Source organism: Rhinoraja longicauda, chromosome 12 (assembly GCF_053455715.1).
Source record: "Rhinoraja longicauda isolate Sanriku21f chromosome 12, sRhiLon1.1, whole genome shotgun sequence".
In the NCBI taxonomy this organism is placed as follows: Eukaryota; Metazoa; Chordata; class Chondrichthyes; order Rajiformes; family Arhynchobatidae; genus Rhinoraja; species Rhinoraja longicauda.
In genome coordinates this window covers 21,360,019-21,386,130 of record NC_135964.1, presented here as the reverse complement: position 1 = coordinate 21,386,130, position 26,112 = coordinate 21,360,019, and the positions used below count along the sequence as shown (strand labels likewise).

Genomic DNA, 26,112 nt, shown 5'->3' with positions numbered 1-26,112 from the left:
GAAGCAAATATAGGGGGAAAGCCAAGGTGTGAGAAGAATGCACAATCTGCAAAGGGTTATGGAAGTGGGCAAAGAATTTGACAGTGGAATACAGTTTGAGATGTGTGGTTATTTACTTTTTAAGGAAGAAATGCTTAGATGGAGGGAGGCAACAAAATGGAATGGTACAGGAGATGTGGGTGTCCTCACACATAAAACACCAACACAGGCCCAGTCAGTAACTTGGAAGGTAAACACTTTAATTCTCTTTCCCATTCCCACACTGACCTTTCTGTCCTAGGTCTCCTCCATTGTCAGAGTGAGGCCCAACGTAAATTGGAGGAACAGCATCTCATATTTCACATGGGCAGCTTATAGCCCAGTGGTAAGAATATCTATTTCTCTAACTTCATGTAACCCCGGCATTCCCTCTCTTTCTATCCCTCCCGCATAGAAGTTGCACTAGCTTCGCATTTTCACCAAACAGCCTGTTTGCTTTATTATTGCTATATCATGCATATCTTTCATTCACTGTTCTTTATCTCTTTACATCATCGCCTATATCTCTCGTTTCCCTTATCCCTAACTAGTCCCACTGAGTTACTCCAGCTCTTTGTGTCTGTCGTAGATAAGTGATATGTTGGCTGACATTGTGAAGGGAATAGTGAATAAAAGCAGGGACATCATGCCCCTAACTGTGCAACTGATTACAATCCCAGCTGACCTCAATGTCTTTTTTGAAAGTAAAACTTTGATGTCTGCCTTTGCTTCTGCATTTTTTTTTTTCACTGTGCGTAGCTGGGAGATGAAAAGCAAGATATTCTGAAACAATAGGCAAGCGATATTCATTGATTATCTGGACAAGCTAAAGATTTCTCATCATTTATGATCCATGCTGAGGCAACAAGAAAATTAAGCGAGATGCTTATGATTTCAAAATGGTTTAAAAACCTTATAATCGGCTCAGCTTTGAAAGAGATAATTAAAACAGATCAATTATTACATTTTTCATAAGGAAAAATAATTGTGAATTCTTAAAATGTGGCATGTGTCCAAGTCACCCTCTATTGCACTACTTTGGTGCCTGAAGTGCTGCTAACAATCACAAGTAAAATCAATGCGTTACATTGCATCTTCATGGTTAAGATTGACTATTTTAAGCTTTATTAGCTGCCTTCAAAATTAAACATGCCATTTTTCACCAAAAGATTGTTTCCAATTTACAGAAGAGCAGTGATGGGTCTGAGGGTACCATGCATTACAAATCTCTTGCACTTTAAATTGCCTGTAAATCAATTGTGATTTTACCTTTCTTAGTTTGTGCCAGGCTCAGCGTTATTGCTTATAGCTGAATATCAGCCTCAAAACCATCCATCACACAGTTATAACCTCGTCCTAGATTCCTCACGTTGAATATAGGGCTTATCAAATTGGGTGGAAAGTGTGCTTGGTTTCTGAGTTACATTCTCAACTCTTCCATAAACTATTATTGGATGCCTTCTCGACCTTTCTTGTAAATCTGTGGCTTGGCTTCTCAACAATAAATGCTATCAATCAATATAAGCGCATCAAATTTATGAGCTGCAGCCCCGAGAAACTAAAAGTGAGATTTTTCCTCACCTTTTCTCTCATTCTCCTTTTTATCTGTTATAATTTTTATGCTCTCAACATGAACTCAATTCTGAACTCAACAGAAGAAAGAGATAAACATCAAATCTGTACAAAACCCCTTAAGGTTTCAACATACTGTAAATGTTATCTTTAAGACAAGGCAATGCACACTCTAAGCTAAGGATATGGGGAGTTTGCTGTTTTAAAATGAATTAACTACCAGTTTTATTCCTAGAATAAGTACATGACTGCATATATATATATGTATGTAAAATGCATTAATATAGTTCATTGTAATTTTGATTGTAAAGTTACTTTGCGATGCTTTTGGGCACATTGAAATGAATGCATAATGCACTGGGAAGTCAACAAGCACTACAGATTCAGTATTTATTGCTCTTGAACTGCTTGCCTGCTTCCCCGAGGACCTGTTCAAGGTAGTGAATTACCTTAAGAGGAAATCACAAGCCAAAGCTCCATTCTGGAGAATTACAGCAAGAGCAATTTGTACCCTGCCAGCACCACAACCAGCATCGATATGCAATAATCTGCAGCTGGATTTGTGAAGGCACAATGGACAGCGGAGTTCAAGTGGGCAGATTCGAATTGATTCCTTACATTCGTGACTAAACAGTTCACTCCACACGATGGTTCACTGACCGGCCCAGTCAAAAAGCAACAAAACTCATTTGACCTGGGCCAAGCAATTTGCAATGACATTTGATTTGCAAACTCACTGCCTCCTTCACTTAAAATGGCACATATCATAATTGACGTCACTTGGAACAGCACACTTTCAAAATGATTCAATCCATTTAATTCCACCACCTCTGCCTCCATGAGTTACTTTAAAAATTGTTTTGTATTGGCCAAGTCAAAATTTAGTTTAGTTTAGGGATACAGCGCGGAAACAGGCTCTTCGGCCTACTGAGTCCGCACTGACCAGTAATCCCTGCACATTAACACGATCCTACACACACAAGGAACAATTTACACTTATACCAAGCCAATTAACCTACAAACCTGCATGTCTTTGGAGTGTGGGAGGAAACCGAGGACCTCAGAGAAAACTCATGTGGTTATGGGGAGAACGTACAAACTCCGTACAGATAACACCCGTAGTCATAATCGAACCTGGGTCTCTGGCGCTGCAAGTGCTATAAGGCAGCAACTTTACCGCTGTGCCACCCAAATTCTTGATTTAGTTATACAGTCTCAATTTTTGGATTATATCTGGAACAGATGCCCCACTTACTTGTCCCAGTTGATTTTAAGGCTTCCATTTTCTACAGAAAACAGGATCCCACTCATATGACCTGGTCTTTCATTAGTTTACCAGCAGATTAGCTGATCATTCATCCTATTGCTTTTTTCATTATTGTGCTGTGCATTTAACCAGCACAAAGGTAAACCTAACTTTATGGCTGTGGTGCACATTATATCTCTTGATGCACGAAACATGTTACCGAATTGCAAGTTGTTTTGTAACTCAGCGGGACAGGCAGCATCTCTGGAGAGAAGACATAAGTGATGTTTCGGGTCGAGAAGAATCCCGACAACAGTCTGAAGAAGGGTCTCGACCCGAAACGTCATCCATTTCTTCTCTCCAGAGATGCTGCCTGTCCCGTGTAGTTACTTCAGCATTTTGGATCTATCTTCGGTTTAAACCAACATCTGCAGTACCTTCCCATGCAAGTTGTTTTGTGTTCTCTTAATATATTGGAGTTACATAAAGTTAAACCTTTACAACATTTTGACAGAAAGTGGCTTAGCATTACTGGAGTAAAAGATATATTCTCTATTCTTCTTTTCAGATCTGCAGACAATACTGGGATCTGGTTGAAAGAACCTTTCAAATAATAGCTTTGAATTTGGCTCAATTCCAAATCCAGAAGGATAATCCAGAAAGATTGATTTGTTTGCAGCTGGGCAGCATCCCAAGACACACCCCTGATTAAATTCTCATTTGCACCAACTCATGATGTGATCGGTGGCCATGATCTGGGGAAGTAATGTTTCACTTTATCGCAGTCAAACCACAAATCATGATTTTCAAATAGCCTAGGTCCAGGTACACATAGCACAGTGCAAGCGAGATGGACAAATCTTTCCCATTTTTTTAAAGACTTACTAGCCTAGAAATTACATTATTTTAGTGTAGAGTTTAGAGATACAGCATGGAAACAGGCCCTTCGGCCCACTGAGTCCATGCCGACTATTGATCACCCATTCACGCTAATTCGATGTTATTCCACTTTCTCATCCACTCTGTACACACGAAGGGTAATTTACCGAGGCCAATTAACTTACAAACCTGCACATCATTGGGATGTGGGAGGAAACTGGAGGATGTGGGAATAAACCCGCGCAATCACAGGGAGAACGTGCAAATGCCACACAGACAGCACTGAGGTCAGGATCAATTCAGGTTCTCTGGTGTTGTGAGGCAGCAGCTCTACCAGCTGCACCACTGTGACACTCAATGCCGCCCATTTCGTGGTACAAAAGAGGTAATTTTGTCAAAATGTCGGCTGCGAATTGCAATTGTCACTTTGATGGATGAACATTGTAAATTGGGAAAATACAGAGTTGCTGTTTGTGCAAGTGGCCATTCACAAGTGGAGCCCACAGCATGGATAGGGTGATGTTTATCATTTGTCATATAAAATGTTTGCAATAAAACGCAAAAGCTGCAGCAGCCATTCATCAAAAACAAAAACCTTATCCTGTGTCATTGCCTTCATTACCTTCCATGAAGGACCTTATTACCTCTATGGGGTACTTCCTGGAAGCTGAAGGAGCAACCCCTTACAGAAAAACACACTTGTAATGGCTTTTGTCTCAAGGTTTCTGCAAGTATCACGCCAGCACTGGGGCACTGATCACTATAAGTCCCGCCCAGGAGTCCTCATCCAAATTGATCATTACAAGCATTTGGTGTTTGCACCACAATGTTTCACTTTGATCCCCATCGCCAGCAGAAAGGCCGGGAGAGGCCATTCCCCAGCATCACTGGTAACAGCTGGGTCCAATTAGCTGGCATCAGATTGACCATTCCTTATAAAACCTAGGTATTCCAGTCATAGGAGAGAAGGGAGGGGAAGAGGGAAGAGGGAAGAGGGAAGAGGGGAAGAGGGGAAGAGGGGAAGAGGGGAAGAGGGGAAGAGGGGAAGAGGGGAAGGGGGAAGGGGAAGGGGAAGAGGGAAGAGGGAAGAGGGAAGAGGGAAGAGGGAAGAGGGAAGAGGGAAGAGGGAAGAGGGAAGAGGGAAGAGGGAAGAGGGAAGAGGGAAGAGGGAAGAGGGAAGAGGGAAGAGGGAAGAGGGAAGAGGGAAGAGGGAAGAGGGAAGAGGGAAGAGGGAAGCGGGAAGAAAGTGGGCCGCCTCCTTGCGAGCTCTGATCCCCTGTTGCAGGTTCAAGGAAGACTCGGCCAATGGGACAAATATGAGACTACTAGCACTACACTGTGGTCCAGATTGGACTGCCGGGAAGATGCCTCAGACAGCCAATGCCTCTACTGAGGCTGACTGAGTGGCTGGGGTAAGCCTGAGATGCCCATGGACAATGAGGGACTGCGCCCACACATAGAGGCAAAGACTGAGCTGCCAGGATATGCCAGAGGCTGCCAGTGCCTCCCCTTCAAGCCCAAAACTGCGCTGCCAAGATACACTTGATACCACCAGCGCCTGCTCTTGAGGTAAAGGTGAACCTTCGGGAGAAGCCTGAGATCGCTGCACCTCATCCTCCAAGACCAGGACTGAGCTGCTGGGGCAAGCTCGAGACTGCCAGTGCCACCGCACATGCAACCTGGTCATGAGGACAGCGCCCCCATGTGGTCCTGGACTTTCTTGTCACTGTAAATAAAACATGTCACGCGAGTTACCCCTACTGTGTCGGATTGGTCTCTGCCGAACCCGGCGTCATCCCTGACGCCACAATGTAAATGTGTATATAAATTACAGCAATCTAATAGATAATCACCACCTGCAGGGAAAATAAAGCTAAAAAACTTAATGATGCCACATGTGAGTCAGGCAACATCCTGGAATAATTGCATCATTGAATCTCTTGTGATTTGCTGAAGACATTTCCATGGCACAACCTACGCTCATTTATAGGCTTTGGTGACTAAATAATCCTGTAATTTTTATTCATTTGATCGTAAAAGCCTACCACCTCTATTCATTTTGAGGTAATTGTGGGAATGGGGACTGGACTTTCTAGCAGGGGTTTACTGGGGTGTTTTGCCCTCTGATCAATACCAAGTTAACTTTCCATGAGAAGGGAAAGCTCTCTGCTTTTCCCCCAGCAATGCCTGGTATGGAAAATTGATGGATTGGCAAATTATCATTTACCCTCTTTTTATATAAAGGCACATCAGAATATTGTTGCTATGGTACTCATGTTACTGTAGCAACGTTGCTATTATTTCTTGGTTTAAGATTGTTCTCCCTAAAAATGTATGAAAGCAAAGTGTCAATGATTTCATGAAAATATTTGACAAGCTTTCCTTTCACTTGTGCAAGGAAATTGAGCCAAGAGAATTGATGATGCTGTGTGTGAATCATGCAACATCTTGATATAATTCACACCTTTGCATCTTGTATGTGCAATCATATCATATCATATCATATCATATATATACAGCCGGAAACAGGCCTTTTCGGCCCTCCAAGTCCGTGCCGCCCAGCGATCCCCGTACATTAACACTATCCTACACAATTTAGGGACAATTTTTACATTTACCCAGCCAATTAACCTACATACCTGTACGTCTTTGGAGTGTGGGAGGAAACCGAAGATCTTGGAGAAAACCCACGCAGGTCACGGGGAGAACGTATAAACTCCTTACAGTGCAGCACCCGTAGTCAGGATCGAACCTGAGTCTCCGGCGCTGCATTCGCTGTAAAGCAGCAACTCTACCGCTGCGCTACCGTGCCGCAATCAACAACAACAAAAAATAGTTTAAAGAACAAGTTTTTCTGAGACTACTTCCTCAGTGTTCAAGTCTGTGATTGATCATGACGTTCTATAACAAATATTCTTAGTTTAAATGGATTGTTCTCTTTGGGCAAATCATTCTATTTAGGCAAATCTTAGGTAAGTTGGCAATGACTTTATTTCAGAGATACAACGCAGAAACAGGCCCTTTGGCCCACCGAGTCCGCAGCAACCAGCGGTCACCCCATACACTTGCATTATCCTACACATTAGGGACAATTTACAATTTTACTGAAGCCAATTAACCGATAAACCTGTACATCTTTGAAGTGTGGGAGGAAACCGGAATACCTGAAGAAAATCCACGCGGTCATAGGGAGAAAGTACAAACTTTGTACAGACAGCACCCGTAGCCAGGATCAAACCTGGGTCTCTGGCACTGTCACCCAGCAACTCTCTTACTATGCCACCGTGGGAAGGGCAAAAATCTGTGACAACCTTATCTTCATTTGATTTCTACCTATGATCACTGCCTGGTTAAACAAATATGAGAGGATGAATGTGTCCCATTTCTGGCCACATTGAATTTCTAATGACGGTCAGTGGAAGTGGGGTGTGATAAGTGTTACCACAGTTAAGGTTAGATGTATGCTTCAGAAACCATGTTGTGTGTGGGCCCAACTAACTGGAATCAAATGGCAATCAATACCAATATGGGGCCATCAGTCACAGGATAATCGTTTTTCTAGAAAATCTCTAGCACCTTTAGCTGTACAGACTTTCACACCTCAACAATTGATCAGAAAGAATGGGTACACTTTGTATCTTCCACTTTGCTCTTTCTTTTGTACTTGAGTTTGACTTAATTGCATTTGTGTGTAATATTATCAGATCTTTGGATGGCATGCAAAACAATGTGCTTTTCAATGTGTGTCTCTGAATATGTGACATTAATAAACCTAAACATGATCGCTGATTACTGGATTTCTGCCAGCATTGTAAAATAAGAGTCTACTCCCTCTTTTTAGTCATTATCATTCCATAGTGAAAAGTCTGTGCAATTAATTACGTATTTATCCAACTTACTGGAATGGTTACTTGCCACCTTACGGCTAGTTCCCGATATCCTTGAAAGTATGCGTAAGGTTTATTTAAACTAGAGCATCCAATTTTACTTGACTTTGTTCTTATAAACCAAGGCAAATCATGCAAGATTCAATGGCAGATCCTACATTCATACTGTGAATTATTAATCTCATTGTGTTCTGATCAATGCATGTCAACTTGTGCTCTGTGATTGTCTTGGAGCAGGATGTCCTGAATTAATGTTAATTAGCACGTTTCATGGAACTGGGAGGTTTTGTACTGTTTAACGAGTTCTCTTTCTTCCATCACCCAACCCCTTCCAGTTAATTTATTCAGTTCTAGCACCACATGCTGTTTGAACAAAATTCAATTTTCACACAAGCACAAGTCTTGCTACAAATGGTGATGATGACTCATCCATTTGCTATCTTGATGAAAAGGTTGGCTTTGATCAGCCATGATCACGTTGAATGGTGGTGCTGGCTCGAATGGCCTACTCCTGCACCTATTGTCTATTGCCATTGATGGGTTCAGAGATGAAATGCTTACGAAAACTGAGTTGTAAAAAATCGTACACAATGCTCAGTATTTATCAAGAGGATTAACAATAACCAAATTAAACTTCAGTCCCTACAATCCATTGCTGGACATTTATTCCGTGGAAGCTTGAGGGAAATATATTTTAGATCTCAACACATACAATACCCACAAGTAAGGTAACTTCAATGAGCGAGAGATTATTGTGTTTTGTGTTGTCTGTCAAACACCTCAAATGCTAGATCTCAGAAGTTACTCAGCTATGTCCTAAAATGTCCTCGCAAATACCAATTTACAAACAAGTTTCAAGAAGTGGTTTGGTAATTATTCAGTGTCACAATGAAGAATGTATGGTCCCATAACAAGCTATACAGTAGTCCATAGCAACATTTAAGTTGCACATGCAACTTGTCCCACCTTCCTTTATTGAAGAGAATAACCAATGGTGTACCCTCTTCCCCTCTGGTGTACTCTAAAATCAATCTTGAGCATTCCTTGTCATGGGGAATTTCAGATTCTGAGGACACTCTGAAATGCACACTCTGGGTAAAGAACACCTCATGATGGATCATTTCACAATGAAGACGAGGCAAAACATTAATCTACTATGGGCAAAATGAGGCCCTCCTTCCCATTTCTGTTCATTCTTCAGATCACAATGCAAAACCTTTCCCATTTCTTGGGTTATGTGCTTCCACTACAAATTCATTGATTTTCCAAATAAATATAGCCATAGTGAGAATGCATAGAATTCTTGATAAAGCCTTTAGAAGTCGGTATCATATGGTTGGTAATTGCTGACTTAATAACAATGAGTGTGTGCCATCACTTTACTGAAGAGCTTTCTCACCACCCAGCTGAAAATTAATTTAATCTGTTCTCAGGCCTTTATGATGCTATTGATTTGTGATGATATTGAGTAAAAATTCTTTATGGAATGCAGCCAAATTAAAAATTAGGAGAGAAACTCTTGCAAGAGCGCTGGACAGGAGTTGTATCACTGCCAAAGTTTGGAACTTGGTTCCAAAACAGATGATGCACGGAATTCAATCTCTCAATCATACCAATGCTCTCTCACCCTGACCTGTCCTGTCATAACTCAGTACATACTACTGCAATTAAACCTGTGGTACACGGGTAGCTGAGTTGAGACGCTGTGATCGGAAGAGTACTTTTGATCACAGCCTGGCCTCGTCCTGCCAGCAGAGTTAAATGTAATTATGAGTATCCCAATTCAGGAAATCCCTGCATGGGGAATTATGAAAGTGCTTTTACTCCCACTTTACAAAGCTAGAAAACTTGAGTGGGATTCAAATTATTCAAGGTCCACCCCATTTCAAAAGGTGAGCTACTTCTTTCAACGCTGGGTGGATGCAGGTTGAGGGAAGATGTTTTTTTTGTGATGCTTCTTTCACCCATTGTTCTTTAATTTCTGACAATTGTTTGATGTTGGTGTTCCCAGGCTTTGACACAATAAATTAGGTTGGGCATTTAATATAGAGGCAGACTTTCTGGCATGTGATAAACAGTACAGATATGCTGGTCAAATGCTATTGTTCTTAAAATGGTACTGTGCAATATTGCATACAATAAAGAATCTGGCATGCAAATGATGTTAAGACATATTATTCATGTAACCAAAATGTTCTTTCAACTATTTCAAAAATAAACAAAAAGAATTGCATGTTCTTCAAAGTCATTACATTATTTAATTGCACTGTACTTAAATAAGTATTTTTCTGAATCTGCATTTATCCCAAGATATTTTAGGGAATTTGCGATAGATGGATTTCATATTCTTTAGACATTGCATATGTAGAATAATATATATTTTAAAATTCCACCTGTTGATCTATTATCCCAAATGAAAATGATCAAAATTATCAATTTCAAAGGGCACTTAAAACATGAATGTCGAAAGTTAAGATGACAATTACTACCCATGTAAGCTGCCAGTATGCTTTTCTTTATCACTGGAAAACCATCTGTCCAAATAAACCAACAGGCAAGTCAATCTCTGCCTCATTCACTGTGCGGTAGTTTTGAAGAGGATTTGACAGCCATTGCAATTTCATGGACTTAGAGCTATGTGAGATAAAGTATCTTGCTACTATTAAATTGGCGACTATTTCAAGTTTGTAAGTCAGAGTTTCTGTCTGCTGGTTATTAGCTGTGAGCATTAAACATTGACAGTAAAAATGTATTTGACTGAGAAAACAGTCGTATCTTATCGTATGCCCTTATCAATTCTGAAAATGCAGCTTTAACTTCAATATCTATTCTATGCAATTTTATAATTCATGACTATATCACTAATAATTCTATGAATTCTGGCTCAAAATCCAATACTTAGGCCTAAAGTTACAAGTCATTGCAGTATGAATCCACAACACTGATAAGAAAGCACATTAAAAGCTCACCTCCTGGTGCCTCAAGTTCATTTGCTTTCATGCATCACTTTTCAAAAGGTTCTGTGAATTCAGTACCTTTATCTTATCAGGACATTGCCTGGATAAAGACAGCACACTGAAATTCAGTTGTGAAAACTCAAATCACCAACAGGGAATTAGTTCTCCACATTAATTTACTGCCATCTCCTCTACCTGAATGGATATTTTAAAAAGTAGGAAAGTAGGCTGTTGATTTGCCATTATCAATTTACTTTCTCATGCAAAGCCAAAATCAACCATAACCAACATTAGCTTGAAGAAGGGTCCTGACCCGAAACATCACTTATCCATGTTCTCCAGAAAAGCTCCTGACCTGCTGAGGTACTCCAGCACTACGTGTCCATTTTTTTTGTAAACCAGCATCTGCAGTTCCTTGTTTCTACAAAATCAACCCCTCTTGGCCTCAACTGGAGGGCAAAACATTTACAGGAATGATAAAAAATAATATTGGGGTGGTGGTGGGGATGCGATAGTCACATGGAAAAATGACAGATATGCAGATGAGATTAGTTTATCTTGACATCATGTCCAGCACAGATATTGTGGGGTGAAAGGCCTGTTCCTGTGCTGATGTTCTATAATCTATGTTATATTATTTGTGAGCAAATTATTCCAAGATCTCAGAAGTCAGCAACATTAACAAACAAGTCTGAAGAAGGGTCTCGATCCAAAATGTCACCCATTCCTTCTCTCCCGCTTAGTTACTCCAGCATTTTGTGCCTACTTTCCTTTAAACAAACAAGTAGTTTGTATGAAACAGTTTGAAACATCAATGGGAAAAAGATAGCTTTTTTAAATCATCACTCCGGAAGTTAGTTAGGACAGGTCCAATCGAAAGAAATAAGCCCTACTAACACTAAAAGTGTATCTATAAAGAAATATTGAAATGAAGGGAAAAATGTCCTTGTTTTTGTTATCCTACAGTTTTTGATAACCCTGCAAAATCTGCCTTGCTATGAACTTTTTTTAAAGAATTGTTGATAGATGTCAACTACCCACAGATTTCACTTGGCAGAAGATAAAGTTCGATCAAATTCCTTCCATAGCTTCCAAGGTGATTTAGCAAAACTCCAGGATATCAATTTAACATGACAACCGACGTTATTCAACCCTGACCAGCTAGATTGTACAGATGACATTTCCACACTCCCAGCAGCATAGGAGCCTTCATACTCCATAAAATATTTCATCATCGCTGCCTTTACTTACACATGTTGAATTTAATCATTACATACACGTGAGGATTTTTGACAGGATCAAATTTGCTAAACTGCAGGATGTTTGCAAATGTTGACATCAGTTGAGCACTTTCACTGAATGAACTCAAAAACAAAGAACATCAATAACAATTTATTTTTGAGAATCTTTGAGAAAGTCAACCCATTCTGATCATAGCTTAAGTGGAGCTGCAGAACAGAATTTGCACCAAACCTAGACAGAACCGTGATTAGTAAAATAAACATACAGAAAACTATCAGCATTACTCAGCACATGAGTGCCAAAGACAAGCTGATAGTTTGGCGACTATTTTCAGCCAAAAGTATTAAGTGGATGAATCCATCTCTGAGTGCTCCTGTGGTTCCCAGCATCAGAGAAGGGAAGTTTCAGCCAACTAGATCCACTCCATGTAAGATCATCAAATAGCTGTGAGTAAAAGGTACAGCAATGGGCAGCACAGAGGTGCAGCAGTAGAGTTGCTGCCTTACAGCGCCTTGAGAAATAAATTGCTGTCCCTTCATTGTTGAATCATGAAATTCCCTACTCAATAACAGAACGATTACAGTGATTCAACTTTGCAGCAATTACTACATTTCATATTCAGTTGAGTGTAAGGTTCTTTGCAATATTATAAGGCTCTGAAAAATGCATATACACAGTGATCCGTCTGCAATGAAATAGTTTCAACCCCTATACCTGAACCTCGATGTCGATCCCATAAAACTGTGATTGATACGATATTTTTATTTTGAGTTCAGCATAAAAGCTATGAATTGTGCCCTCTGCTTTCAACCTGACATCCAAGGAAAATCATCCTTATACTGGGTTTCATCATTTGTCAGCCTTGGACTTAGAATAGTGCAGCACAGGAACAGATCCTTCGGCCCACATATGAACTTATGAACCTTCCTCCGCTGCTTATATATTGTCTGCTGCTTTCCTCGTTGGCTGGGGAGTATTTTGGGACATCAGATTGTGAAAAACATCCAGTCTCATCAACATGGAAAGCGTGCTGCACAAACTGTAATGATATTTATGGCAGCGTTTGCTTTGTTGTGTCGACTGTGATTTCTTTCTTCTGCCCACAGCACTTATCTTTTGTCCCGCTACGTCTTTGCCACCCACCTGCAGTCATTCCTGCTTGCTGCATAAACATCTCTCAAAATTCTCTCTGCACTATGAAGCAGCTGCTTGCGCTTCAACTACATCCTCTGTACTGTGGGGGAGATTAGGTCTGGCAGCAACAGCAGAATTCCATGTACGTGCAGAATGTGCAATATGTTTCTCTCTGCTTGTTGTGTAACTTCAGCATTTTGCCCATCAACCATTTCCAATGGTGGTGCGAGCAGTTAAAATGCAACGATATCAAATTTGCAAACTTGAATTAAATAGCTGGAGACAGACACAAAATGTTGGAGTAACTGAGCGGGTCAGGCAGCACCTCTGCAGAGAAGGAATAGGTGATGTTTTGAGTCGAGACCCTTCCCCAGATTCAAATAACTGGGCTGTGGGGAAAGGGGTAGCAATGTGTCCAGGCATGAAGATAAAGGCTAGCATGAACACATCCTGATTGTCATCAATCAGAACTCAACTTCACTCTGACCTTGGCCTCTATTGACACCTTATCTGACTCATTCTGTGCAAGCTGCTTAATACATTAACTCTGTTTCTCTCTTCACAGATGCTGCCCGACTTGCTGAGTGTTCTGATCATTTTCTATTTCTATTTCATGTGGAACCATACAGTTGGAGTTGGGACAAATTACAGGCTCAACAAAGAGCAGATTCATTCCAAGTGATAAAGTACAAACCAATCTTGCAGATACTCATGATAGCTCCAGAACCACTGACATAGTTTATAGTAACCAGCACATATAATCCATTGTTGTGTATTGCTATATAAATAATTGTCATATAAAGTGTAAGAAGGAACTGCAGCTGCTGATTTACACCAAAGATAGACACAAAATGCTGGAGCATCTCCGGGGAAAAGGAATAGGTGACGTTTCAGGTCGAGACTGATGAAGGGGCTGATGAAGGGTCTCGACCTGAAAAGTCACCTATTCCTTTTCTCCAGAGATGCTGCCTGACCCGCTGAGTTACTCCAACATTTTATGTCTATCTTCATTGACATATAAAGGTAGGTATGACTTCCAAAACCAAATGCATTTATAGTACTGGAGGAATTACTGAGATTGTTTCGACTTAATGATTTCCCCTCAACTTTTATCAACTTTTGTCATTTCTTCATAAAAATTGTAGTTCCTCATCCACCACTAAAAAATTCCTCAACTTCACTGCTCTTCCTTTATCATATCTACCCTCAACCTGAAAATTAATTTGCAATTTATGCAGAGTTTTGTGGAGTATCTTGTTGATGCAGCTATAGATTGCCAGAAAATATTCGGTGGAAAAACTTACAATTTATATTTGAAATGTAAATTGCTACTGCCGAGCTTTGGGAAAAAAAAAGTTATTTTCTTTTCTACTAATTAATGTAAATGTTTAAATCAATGTGAATTGGAGCCGAAGATAGACATAGAAAGCTGGAGTAACTCAGCGGGTCAGACAGCATCTCTGGAGAAAAGGAATAGGTGACGTTTCGCATCGAGACCCTTCTTCAGACTTAGAGCCAATGGGAGCATCACTGATAAATGGTACAAACCAGTTTATAAAGTGATTGTTTTTCTAAATTATATTGTGTTATTCCGTTTTCCATGTCGAGCATGAATGACTTTGTTGTTTTATTTTCACAGTGTATTGGTATAAATGATTATATGGGCTCTTTATTGCCGTGGTACCTTATTGATTTAATTGTATGTCCACAAATTACTTCTAATGCATTTCCATTTACCAGATGCTCGAAATAAATGTATTTTATCAAAGCAAGCAATTATGGGGGTTGATGCAGGGGAAAAAAAGCCAGGTAAAAAACAATTGAGAAAAATAATTATACAAATGTCATTAAAAGAGAAGGGATCAAAGGATTTTCCTCAGTTATTACAGATTGTTGAAACTATATGGAATGTTGAAGCCAAAAGGCCAAACCAGTTTACTGTGTGCGTGTAGCTACCTAGAAAAGTCTGATTAGTTAGGGTTAACAATTATAACTAAAGTCAGTAAATTATAATCTTGCTAGTAATACCCAACTGTATGGGTAAAATTTAAGTTTAGGAAGACAAAATTAGTTGGACTTTCAGTATTCCAAATAATTAATAGGTCATTATATAGATCAATGCAGTACTTAGTAATATGCAGCAGTACTTGGTAATATGCAGCAGTACTGAGAAATATACAGCGGTACTGAGTAATATGCAGCAGTACTTAGTAATATTCAGCAGTACTTAGTATCATGCGGCATTAATGAGTAATATGCAGCAGTACTTAATCGCAAGCAGCAGGACTTAGTAACATGCTGCATTATTGAGTATTATACAGCAGTACTTAGTAATATGATGCAGTAGTGAGTAATATACAGCAGTACTTGGTAATATGCAGCAGTAGTAATAGCAATATTTTTAACTTCTTCTGGGATGATGTAACAATGTGCACAAATGTCCATTTATTCAGGTTCAAATCAGATTACACATGATTCAGTTGAATATGGATTAAAAATGACATAGTGGCCTGACCACAAAGAATCAATGAGTTACCAGTGAGTTGATTTCTGCTTCAAAGCTATAACTGATTCAGAGTGATGCATTATGTGTATGCAAAACAGCAACTGCAACGTGTTTTTTCAGAAGCAGTTATCGCTATTAAGCCGATGGCCAAGGTGTTGCGACAGGGTCAGTGACAGTGAGGGATGTGGATGAAGCCAAACCAGTGGAAATGTGTTGTTTGACTGTTTTGGACTCCAGGTCACAGACATTTTCTGGCTGCATGATTTCCAGGTCATGGATATTTTGATGTGACCTTCAGAAACATTTCTGGAGGCTTGAAGTTACTGCAAACTTTCAGCGAGAAGAGAAGTGTCACTGTCGGCTCTGAAGGCAGAGTTTTGGTGAGCTCTTCTGACACAAAAAGATCGCACACTGTCGCATTCAAGCTGTGGATGTTTTGGTCTTCTTCACAGATATGCCAAGGGAACAGGAAAATGCACTGAAATGACTGTTTTCAGGATCTGGTCCAGGCTAACAATGGAACAGAGTAGCATTTAAAGTGGACTGAAAAGGACCCATGATCGCTCATCCTCCAGCTTGGAATTTGGTGGAAGCCATGGTCAGACAGTTTCCCAGGACAATCCAGCTCATACCATGCCAGCCACAAACCCGGACATGTGGTTCCCACCCAGGCTGCCATCATCTGCAGAAACTGAAAACTGGAAGGTCACCAGACCAGAGACTGCAATGGACGCAAGTGATACAATCTGTATGGGGTGGTACTTCCACTGAGCATGCCCCAGTCACTCTTCCAACCTCTTACAGAAGGGAGCTGGTACAAGTCCTCAGAGAACAACTCCCCTTCTCCTGGCGAGGCTCCAGTCGAGAACATCGCGAGTGCAAGGAAAGAAGATTGCAAAAAGTGGTGTCCATCATGGGTACTGACCTCCCCACCATCGAAGGGATCTACAACAATCGCTGCCGCTAAAAAGACAGCCAGCATCGTCAGAGACGCACACCACCCTGCTAACGCTCTCACTTCACTCCTGCTATCTGGAGAAAGATATAGGAGCCTGAAAAATATAACGTCCATGTTCAGGCACGGCTTCCTCCTCACAACCATCAGGATATTAAACGCTACAACCTCCAACTAAGCTCTCACCTATGTAGATTAGGGGGCATTTATTTTGTCTTTGCACTATGATTACTATAATTATTTGTTTGTTTATAAATACAGTATATATACAGTATATATATATATATATACAGTATATATATATATATATATATATATATACAGTATATATTTATATATGTATATAATATATAAGGGCGGCACGGTAGCGCAGCGGTAGAGTTGCTGCTTTACAGCGAATGCAGCGCCGGAGACTCAGGTTCGATCCTGACTACGGGTGCTGCACTGTAAGGAGTTTGTACGTTCTCCCCGTGACCTGCGTGGGTTTACTCCGAGATCTTCGGTTTCCTCCCACACTCCAAAGACGTACAGGTATGTAGGTTAATTGGCTGGGTAAATGTGAAAATTGTCCCTAGTGGGTGTAGGATAGTGTTAATGTACGGGGATCACTGGGCGGCACGGACTTGGAGGGCCGAAAAAAGGCCTGTTTCCGGCTGTATGTATATGATATGATGATATGATATTGCTATAATTGAAAATTGAAAATACTATATATACAATATTACTATAATGATTTGTTTGTTTATATAAACAATTATAGTAATATATATTAATGTTTGTTTGTTTATATTGCAATCCTCGTTAATAAATAATTATCTACAAAATTATCTGTTTGTTTATATGGGTTTTACAGAGTACTATGTACTCTATGTCATCTATGTACAATGTACTGAAATATCTATTGTGCAGCAAGGAAGAAGTTCATTATTCCGTTTCCGGACACATGACATTAAAACACTCTTGACTCTTGAGAATCTGTTTGAGGCAAGTTATCAAGCCCCATTTGCCAACCGCCAGTCTCCTCTCCACCATCAACGGAAGAGGAGACAGCAGATGGCTAGGGACCGGCAGGTCGTGAAAAGAAAGAAAATGATTAAAACATATGTCTCCAAAATGCAAGATGGCTGCCAACAGCTCCTGAGAAGAGCGGCAACAAGCAGCAAATATCTCAATCAGATGGTGAAGCAGCACAAGGAAGCCAGCAACCAAGGTACAAAAAGATAGGAAAGATATCCCAGTTACCAACAGCCTGGGAAGCAAAGAGGGCATGATTTCTTATCTCGGCGTGCTGGAACAGAGAAAAGATCAGTGTGATGTGACCTTGTTTTTACATTACAGTTGATTTAAAGAGTACATCCACTAATTTGCAGAGTGCTAAAAGTACTGCATGAGGTGCTGTGGCCCAAGTTTTCATTGTCCAAGTCAAGGTTGACCTGCTGCTTTTGCAAGAGTGCATTGTTTTTTTATGGATTGAAAATATATAGCGTGGAAACATGCGCTATGGCCCATCAAGTCTATGCTGACCTTCGATCACCCATTCACACTAGGTCTATGTTATCTCACTTTCGCATCCATTCCCTACTGCATGAGGAGATCAGTGTGATTTGACTTTGTATTTACATTGCAGTTGATTTAAAGAGTACGTCCGCTAATTTGTGGAGTGCTAAAAGTGCTGCATGAGGTGCTGTGGCCCAAGGTTTCATTGTCCAAGTCAAGGTTGTCCTGTTGCTTTTGCAAGAGTATGTTTTTTTTATGTTTGATTGAAAAATACAGCATGGAAACATGGCCCACTGAGTCCACGCTGACCATCGATCACGCTAGTTCTATGTCATTTCACTTTTGCATCCATTCCCTAAACCATGAGGTGCAATTTACAGAGGCCAATAAACCCCAAAACGTGTATGTCTTTTGAATGTGGGAGAAAATTGGAGCATTTGGAGGAGACCCACACATTCAAACTCCAAAAAGACAGCACCCGTGGTCAGGATCGAACCTGGGCCTCTGGCGCTGTGAGGCAGCAGCTCAGAATGAAATACTAATTATAAAAAAGCTGATTTTGTGTTGGAAGCAAGAAACAATGGTACACCAGGACTCTCCCATTAAATGTGTTGCTTGAATTTTTCACCTTTTATAAAAAAATGTAAAAAATAGCATTTGCCTTATTAAAACCTGATAGCCTACTGCTTTATAAAAACTTTCTTCACCACACAACAGGGATAATCTTGGCTTTTATATTGGTGCTGTATAAACTTTATAATGAGAAATATACTTATGGGAGTTGTTCCGTCAGTTCACAGAATAGTACTCTGCCTTGCCTGTCACCATAGTCGGAGATTAAAATTCTGAACATGGAGATGGTTGTGGTCTTTTTTTCAACTGGCACAGTCTTCTCACGCACTCAACACTGTTACTTCAGTCAATAAATGCTCTTATCATTTCTGCTCCACAGTTCCCACCGACATGCCAATCCTGCTGTTCATAAAGGAACCAACAAGAACTTCAGCCAACAGGGTGATACCGCCTTAATCTTTTCCTAATACCTTAAGAACCTGATTAGCTTGGCAGTGCAGAAAATGGTAGCTTTATGTACAGGTATGAATGTCAGACTGCAGCCATCCAGTTTGCTAAGCGACTGACTCCAGCTAATGTTCCTAAAGTGATTGCAGCAATCGTTATCACCACAGCATAACAGCAGACCAGCACAAAATAAAACAATCATCGAGATCCAACCTTGGAAAAAGCTCTCCAGAAAATAATAGTCAAGCATTCCGGGGATAAATTACCAAGCAATCTTTACGGATTACAGATGGATTAAGAGAGAGCCCAAACTGAGAACAACCAGGGTCTTGAACTTCAGTTGTACAGTGGCTGTTGTTTTGGATTCCACTAATGTTGCATTGGTTTCAAAGCAATGGCAAATGCATGGGGGCAGGCAGTTGGTGTGCAAGTCTTGCCAGCTGCCATGTTTGGTGGGCATTAGTGCAAGTGATGCCAGGGGCCAGTGGAAGTTTGCAGATCATCTTATCAGTCAATCAACTGAGACCAAACTCGAGATCAACCCTTCAGCTAATGTCTTTTAGACTTTAGACTTGAGAGATGGAGCGCAGAAACAGGTCCTTCGGCCCAGCGAGTCCACACTAGCCAGCAATCACCCCATACACCAGCACTGTTCTACACAATAGAAACAATTTACAATTTTTACCAAAATACAAACCTCCACATCTTTGGAGTGTGGGAGGAAACCGACGCACCCACAATAAACCCACGTAGTCACAAGGAAAACATACAAACCAAGTACGGACAGCACCCATAGTAGGATCGAACCTGGGTGTCTGGTACTGTAAGGAAGAAACACTACCAGGTGGCACCGAACAATGGCTGCCTCGCCAACGGTCTGTCTCATCTTTTTCCTTTGTTGTTTTTAGTCTGTTGTTAAATGTATGTTTTAGTGTACCTTTGTATTGTATAGTTTTGTATATGTGGGATGTGCGGGGTGGGGGGTGGGGGGTGGGGGCGAGGAAACTTTTTTTATCTCTTACCCCGACGGAGATGCGACTTTTTTCCATATCGTATCTCTGTCTGCGCTGCGGCCTAACATCATGGAGCTGGTGGCCTCTTGCTGGGGATCGACCTCGGGAGCTCCAACCGCGGGAGTCTGCGGACAACATTACGGAGCTGGCGGTCCCTTTGCCAGGATCGACCTTGGGAGCTCCAACTGTGGGAGCTTCGACCGCCCCGATCACGGGAGCTTCGATCGCCCCAATGCAGAGCTTCGATCGCCCCAACTGCGGATGGTTCGACTGCCCCCGCCGCGGGAGAAAAAGAGGAAAGAAGACTTTATTGCCTTCCATCACAGTGGCGAATGTTGTGGACCGCTGTGGTGGATGTTTACCTTAAATTTTATGTAGTTGCGTGCTTGTTGCTATTTTTGCTATGACTGTATGGCAAATCAAATTCTTTGTATGTTGCAAAACATAACATTTACGATTATGATTACTGCTGTCCCACTGTGCCGCCCCTAATGTCACATGTTAAATATGCATGAGAACCTAATATTTAGGAAAGAGCCAATGTCAGTGTAATTAACATTAATTATCAATTGCTTACAGTACGGTTGCTGATGGACCTCTACTGCCTGTCGCTTCATTGAATTGATGGTTTGGGATTGCCAAACATTTTTAAAGTTGCTGAAGCTTACAGGAGTTTGTACATTCTCTCTGTGACCATGTGGGTTTCCTCCGGGTACTCTGGCCTCCTCTCACATCCCAAATCTGCGCAGATTTGTGAGGGTAACTAGCGCTCTGTAAATTGCCCCAAGTGTGTAGGAAGTGGATGAGAAAATGGGATAACATACAACTAGTGTAAATGGTTGATTGATGGTCATCGTGGACTCGGTGGGCAGAAAGGTCTGTTCCCATGCTGTATCAGTAAACTAAACTAAACTAAATGGAACCAAACTAATCTAGAGTTGAGTTTAGTTTACTGTCACGTGTGCCGAGGTGCAGCAAAAAGCTTTTGTTGTGTGCTAACCACTCAGTGGAAAGACAATACATGATTAGAATCGAGAATCGAGCCTTCCACAGTCTACAGAGGCATGATAAAGGGAATAACATGAATAACGTTTATTCCAAGATAAAGCCAGTGAAGTCCGATCAAAGATAGTTTGACGGTCTCCGATGAGATAGTTCAGGACTGTTCTCTGGTTGTTTGTAGGATGGTTCAGTTGCCTGCCAGGAAGAAACTCCCCCTGAATCTGGATCTGTGTGTGTTTCACACTTCTATACCATTTGCCTGACGGGAGAGGGGAGAAGAGGAAGTAACCAGGGTGCGATTTATCCTTGATTATGCTGGTGGTGTTACTGAGGCAGCATGAGGTGTAAATGGAGTCAATGGAAGTGAGGCTGGTAAACTAATCTAAACTAAACTAATGATGAGCCAGGTGTTCGGCTTGCAATAATCAAATGTGCCCAGCGATGACTGCATTGGTGGTCCTTCCCTTGGGAATGCAGCGGTAATAGGTGAATAGTTGAATATGGGGCATTTAGAATGGAACACGTGATGAATAGGGGGGCTTGGAGTGTAGAACAAGTTGGCGGAGGAGGGCAAAGTCATTACCACCTTCCTGCAGTGGTGACTTATTATCATTGTGGTCTATAGGAGTGGACACAGAAGTGCTGACTGGTTAAGCACAGAGCAGCTGGCACTTCCCGCACAAATGCCGGAATGATGGCTTCCACCACCACCAGCTGCTGCTATTACTAGAAAGCACCTCCCATTTAAGCAGCTTAAAATGATGCGAGCAATCATCAACTGCTCCCCTGGTGACGTAATAAGCCAATGATGAGCATGATAAGTGCTGACTGCAAGCTGAAATTAGTTTAATGAGCAATGATGTGGATGGTTACTGTTCCCCGCAAAAGTAGAACATATCTGTTAGCAAAAATCTCAAGCCAAAGATGAATGCACCTTCCATATTCTTTACCGTTTTCTTTCTGTAGTAGTTTAGTTTGTGTCACGTGTACTGACGTACAGTGAAAAACTTATTTGTTGCTTGCTAACCAGTCAGCAGAGAGACTATATATGATTACAATCGAACCATCCACAGTATAGATACATGATAAAGGGAATAACGTTCAGTGCTAGATAAAGTCTGATTAAAGATAGGCCGAGGGTCTCCAATGAGGTAGATAGTAGCTCAGGACTGCTTTCCAGTTGTTGGTTGGATGGTTCAGTTGCCTGATAACAGCTTGGAAGAAACTGTCTTCAAGAATGATTTGTTATCAGGTTACAATAACTTTAGATTTGAATCTAATGGTCACATTGAGTATTCTGCCTGCATCAGGATGAACCAGCAGTTTATTCTTATATGACAATCCTCACACCCATTTTCACTGACTTTTGAATTCAGTCCACATAATAACAGTCGTTTCCTCACATTTGTGTGTCTCATTTTCGACGTAAGGAGTGGAATGAATAAAATGAATCTTTGAGGCAGTGTCTCGGGGGATGCAGATGAATTACATCGCCCATGGTTTTGTAGGTCCATGAGGTGGCTGGCAAGGTCAGAGTGAGACCTAGAGATTCTGTTGGAGGTGCCTGAAAGTGGGGATGGGCTGATTGATCTTTTGGGAGGTTCACTGTGCTCCAAAGCTGTATGCATAAAACATTACGGATTAGCTTTGCTTCGCACTGCACTTCACTGAAGTTGGGAAAATAGCGAAGTTATACCTTTAATGCAACAAGTACACAATGACTTAATATGCTGTTTCAAGTGTAATCACGTATCACCATGTTCCTGTGGCTTCCTGTTAAATGGTTTTGATGGGTTGGCTGAGCTTTTAATTACTCTTCTTTTACTTTGGCTGCACACTGGATTTTTTTCGGTGCATGACTTTGTATAACACAAATCCATTCAGTAAATGGATTAAAATAGATAGATTTAAAAAAAAACTGTAACAGCGTTCCTTTCTAGAGGCAAAAGAATGTCAGTTATCATCTCTGGAGAGAAGGGATGCTCTCAGCGGCACAGGCAGCATCTCTGGAAAGAAGGAATGTAATAGAATGAGTTACTCCAGCACTTTGCATCTATCTTCGATTTAAACCAGCATCTGCAGTTCTTTCAAAGTCAAGTCAAAGTCAAAGTCAACTTTATTGTCAATCCTCAGCCAGTTTACACAGACAGAAAATCGAAATACCGTTTCCCACAATCCCGAGGAACAAAGTGCATAAAATTAAGTTAAAATTAAAAAGGCATTGTATGTCAATTATAGTTAACATTTTGTTTGCAATGGACCTGAAACCATGAGAAATGTAAGTAATCTATTTAAGTGCTCTCTGTCTTCTTATGCTGGCTCAGGTTAAGTTACCTACACCCTTACTCCTTTTGCATTTCTTCAGCAGCTAAATTGCCTTCTAATTAACCACAATGGCAAACAAAAACCCACTCCAGACCAGGAGTGTAAAGCCTGGGTAGAAATGTGTCACACAGATATAGAACACTAGACCAAGTGGACCCGTTGGGCCCAAACCTTTCCTGCATTGGTGCAGCACCCTCTCCGTCAGAACAGTCTGAAGAAGGGTCTTGACCCGAAACGTCACCCATTCCTTCTCTCCCGAGATGCTGCCTGACCTGCTGAGTTACTCCAGCATTTTGTGAATAAATACCTTCGATTTGTACAAGCATCTGCAGTTATTTTCTTATATATAAACTTAATGATGGTCGCGTGGTTACACTACTTGAGCATTAAACGATACATGGCACAGGCATGCTGCACCTAATGTAGAGGTGGGCTAGCCTTTCCTCCACCTGCCCATTTTGTATCAATTAATCAACTGCATTATCAAGGTGAGTCACACTTCAGTGACTCCCTCTTCTCCCCTCTCCCATCAGGCAAAAGATACAGAAGTGTGAAAACGTATACTTCCAGATTCAGGGACAGTTTCTTCCCAGCTGTTATCAGGCAACTGAACCATCCTAACACCAACTAGAGAGCAATTCTGAGCTACTATCTCCCTCATTATAGACCCTCGGACTATCTTTAATCGGACTTTACCTTGCACTAAATGTTATTCCCTTCATCGTGTATCTGTACAATGTTGATGGCTCGATGTAATCATGTATTGTCTTTCTGCTGACTGGTTAGCAAGTAATAAACGCTTTTCACTCAACCTTGGTACACTTGTCAGTAAACTAAACTAAAGTAAACTAAACTAAATTAAGCTAAACTAAGGTGGGTTAAGACTGTTTATTCCAAAACGATTAAGATCCCAGAAAAAAAGATACAATGTGCTGGAGTAACTCAGTGGGTCAGGCAGCTTTCCTGGAAAACATGGATAGGTGACATTTCAGGTCAGGGCCCTTCTTCAGACTAATTGTACATGGATGGGTGAGCTTTCTGGTCAGGACCAACATGGATAGGTGACGTTTCAGGATGGGACCTTCCATTTTATCCCCCTCTGTCCAATCTTTAACCAAACAGGACTGCCCTGGCAGACCCATTGTTTCTGCCTGCTCCTGTCTCAGTGAACTCATCTCCACCAACCTTGATTCCATCCTATCCCCTTTGTCCAGTCCCTTAACTGCCCCCCCCTCCACTTAATTCCCAGAAGTTGCTCTCAAAGTCCGCTAAATGCCAGGTTTGTGGTCGACTTTAGTTGAGCATCACTGTTACTAATGTTCGGCTGAAGCATTTGAAATGAAAATTAAATATACAAATCCATAATATAAATACATGAATCCATAATAGGTTACCACAGCTGAGGTATTCATTTTTGGCATTATGCCTGTACATTGTATGCTTCAATAAAACCAATGAAAAGGAAAACACTCTGGCTTGTAGGCAAGTCAATATCATTTGTATAACGTCCAGGTAATTTGGAATTTTCCCATCATGTTATTAGAGAGCTCCTTACATTTCCACTTGAGAGGACAATTTTTTGATGAAATACCTAATTATATTTCTAAAGTGATTTTGAAATAAGTTCCGACATCAAAAAACTCATATCTTTTCTGCCTAACTATTTCAAAGGTTGAACATAAGATAATGATCCAATTTCAGGTGCAGCCTCCTGCATGAGAATTTCACTATGGTTTCTTAAAATTTGCCTTTTCCAAAAATCAATATTTTCTCTTCAAGTCTAATAGTATTTTGTTTTCGTACTTATTTTTCTCGACTGTTTAGTTCAGCAGAGGATGAAAACTGCTTTTATGTCTGTTTACATGTTTTTTCATTATTTTTTCCTTTGTCATGATTAGTAATGTGAAAGCTCTATTTTCAATACTAAGTCATTGTTTATAGAAGATCATGCTGGCTAACTGGGTTTTCCTGCTAATCAGAGATTGATACCTGTTAATATAGAATTCCAATGTATTAATGTCATATAAACCTGCTCTTGGTCCACATGCCCCTAACATACATCACGTCTTTCCTATACTAATCCTATTTAACAGCACTTGGACCCTAGCCAGCCGTGACAGTTTAAGTGCTCATCCTGATGTTTCTTAAAAGATGTGTGAGAACCTGCCTCCACTATCTTCTCAGCCAACACATTCTAGATTGCAACCAATCTCTGGGTGAACAAACTTTCCTCAGATCCTTTCTGAGCCTTTTACTCCTCATCTTAAACCTGTATCATTTGGTTTTTCACACCTTTGTGTGAAAAACTTTCTTACTGCCTACTGTGTTCACGCCCCTCATGACTTTGTGTACCTCTGTCAAGTCCCGCTCATCTCCAATGGAAACAATCCCAGTTTATCTAGACACAGGTAACTGCAGATGTTGGTTTACAGAAAAGGACACAAAGTGTTGGAGTAACTCAACAGGACAGGTAGCATCTCTGAGGAATATGGATGAAAGGGTCCCGACTGGTAACGGCACCTATCCGTGTTCTCCAGGGATGCTGCCTGAGCCGCTGAGTTACTTCAGCACTTTGTGCCTTTTTTTCCCCAGCTGATCCAATCTCTCCTCGATTCAGCGGTTGAAATTAGTCTTGGACTTGATTCAGCGTCATTGATGTACAAGTTTGTTCATCATGATATGAATAATAATGACATAATCATGTAGAATTAAGTACATTTTCAGCACTGGCTGATGCTGCTTGGTTCACTGTGGTACTGTTTTGTTTTTCAGCAGACTATAGTGAAGGTTGCTGTGCATTAACTCTTTGGTTGTACAGCTCTCCCTGTATCACATTCGTACCCACTTTTTGATTAAAAA

The 26,112-nt window shown here is 40.9% G+C and overlaps 1 protein-coding gene across 3 annotated transcripts in view; it reads right to left on the bottom strand.

The window, feature by feature from the left end:
* Positions 1–26,112, bottom strand: part of il1rapl1b (interleukin 1 receptor accessory protein-like 1b) — a 1,065,873-nt gene that overhangs the window by 98,071 nt on the left and 941,690 nt on the right. The window lies entirely within an intron of this gene.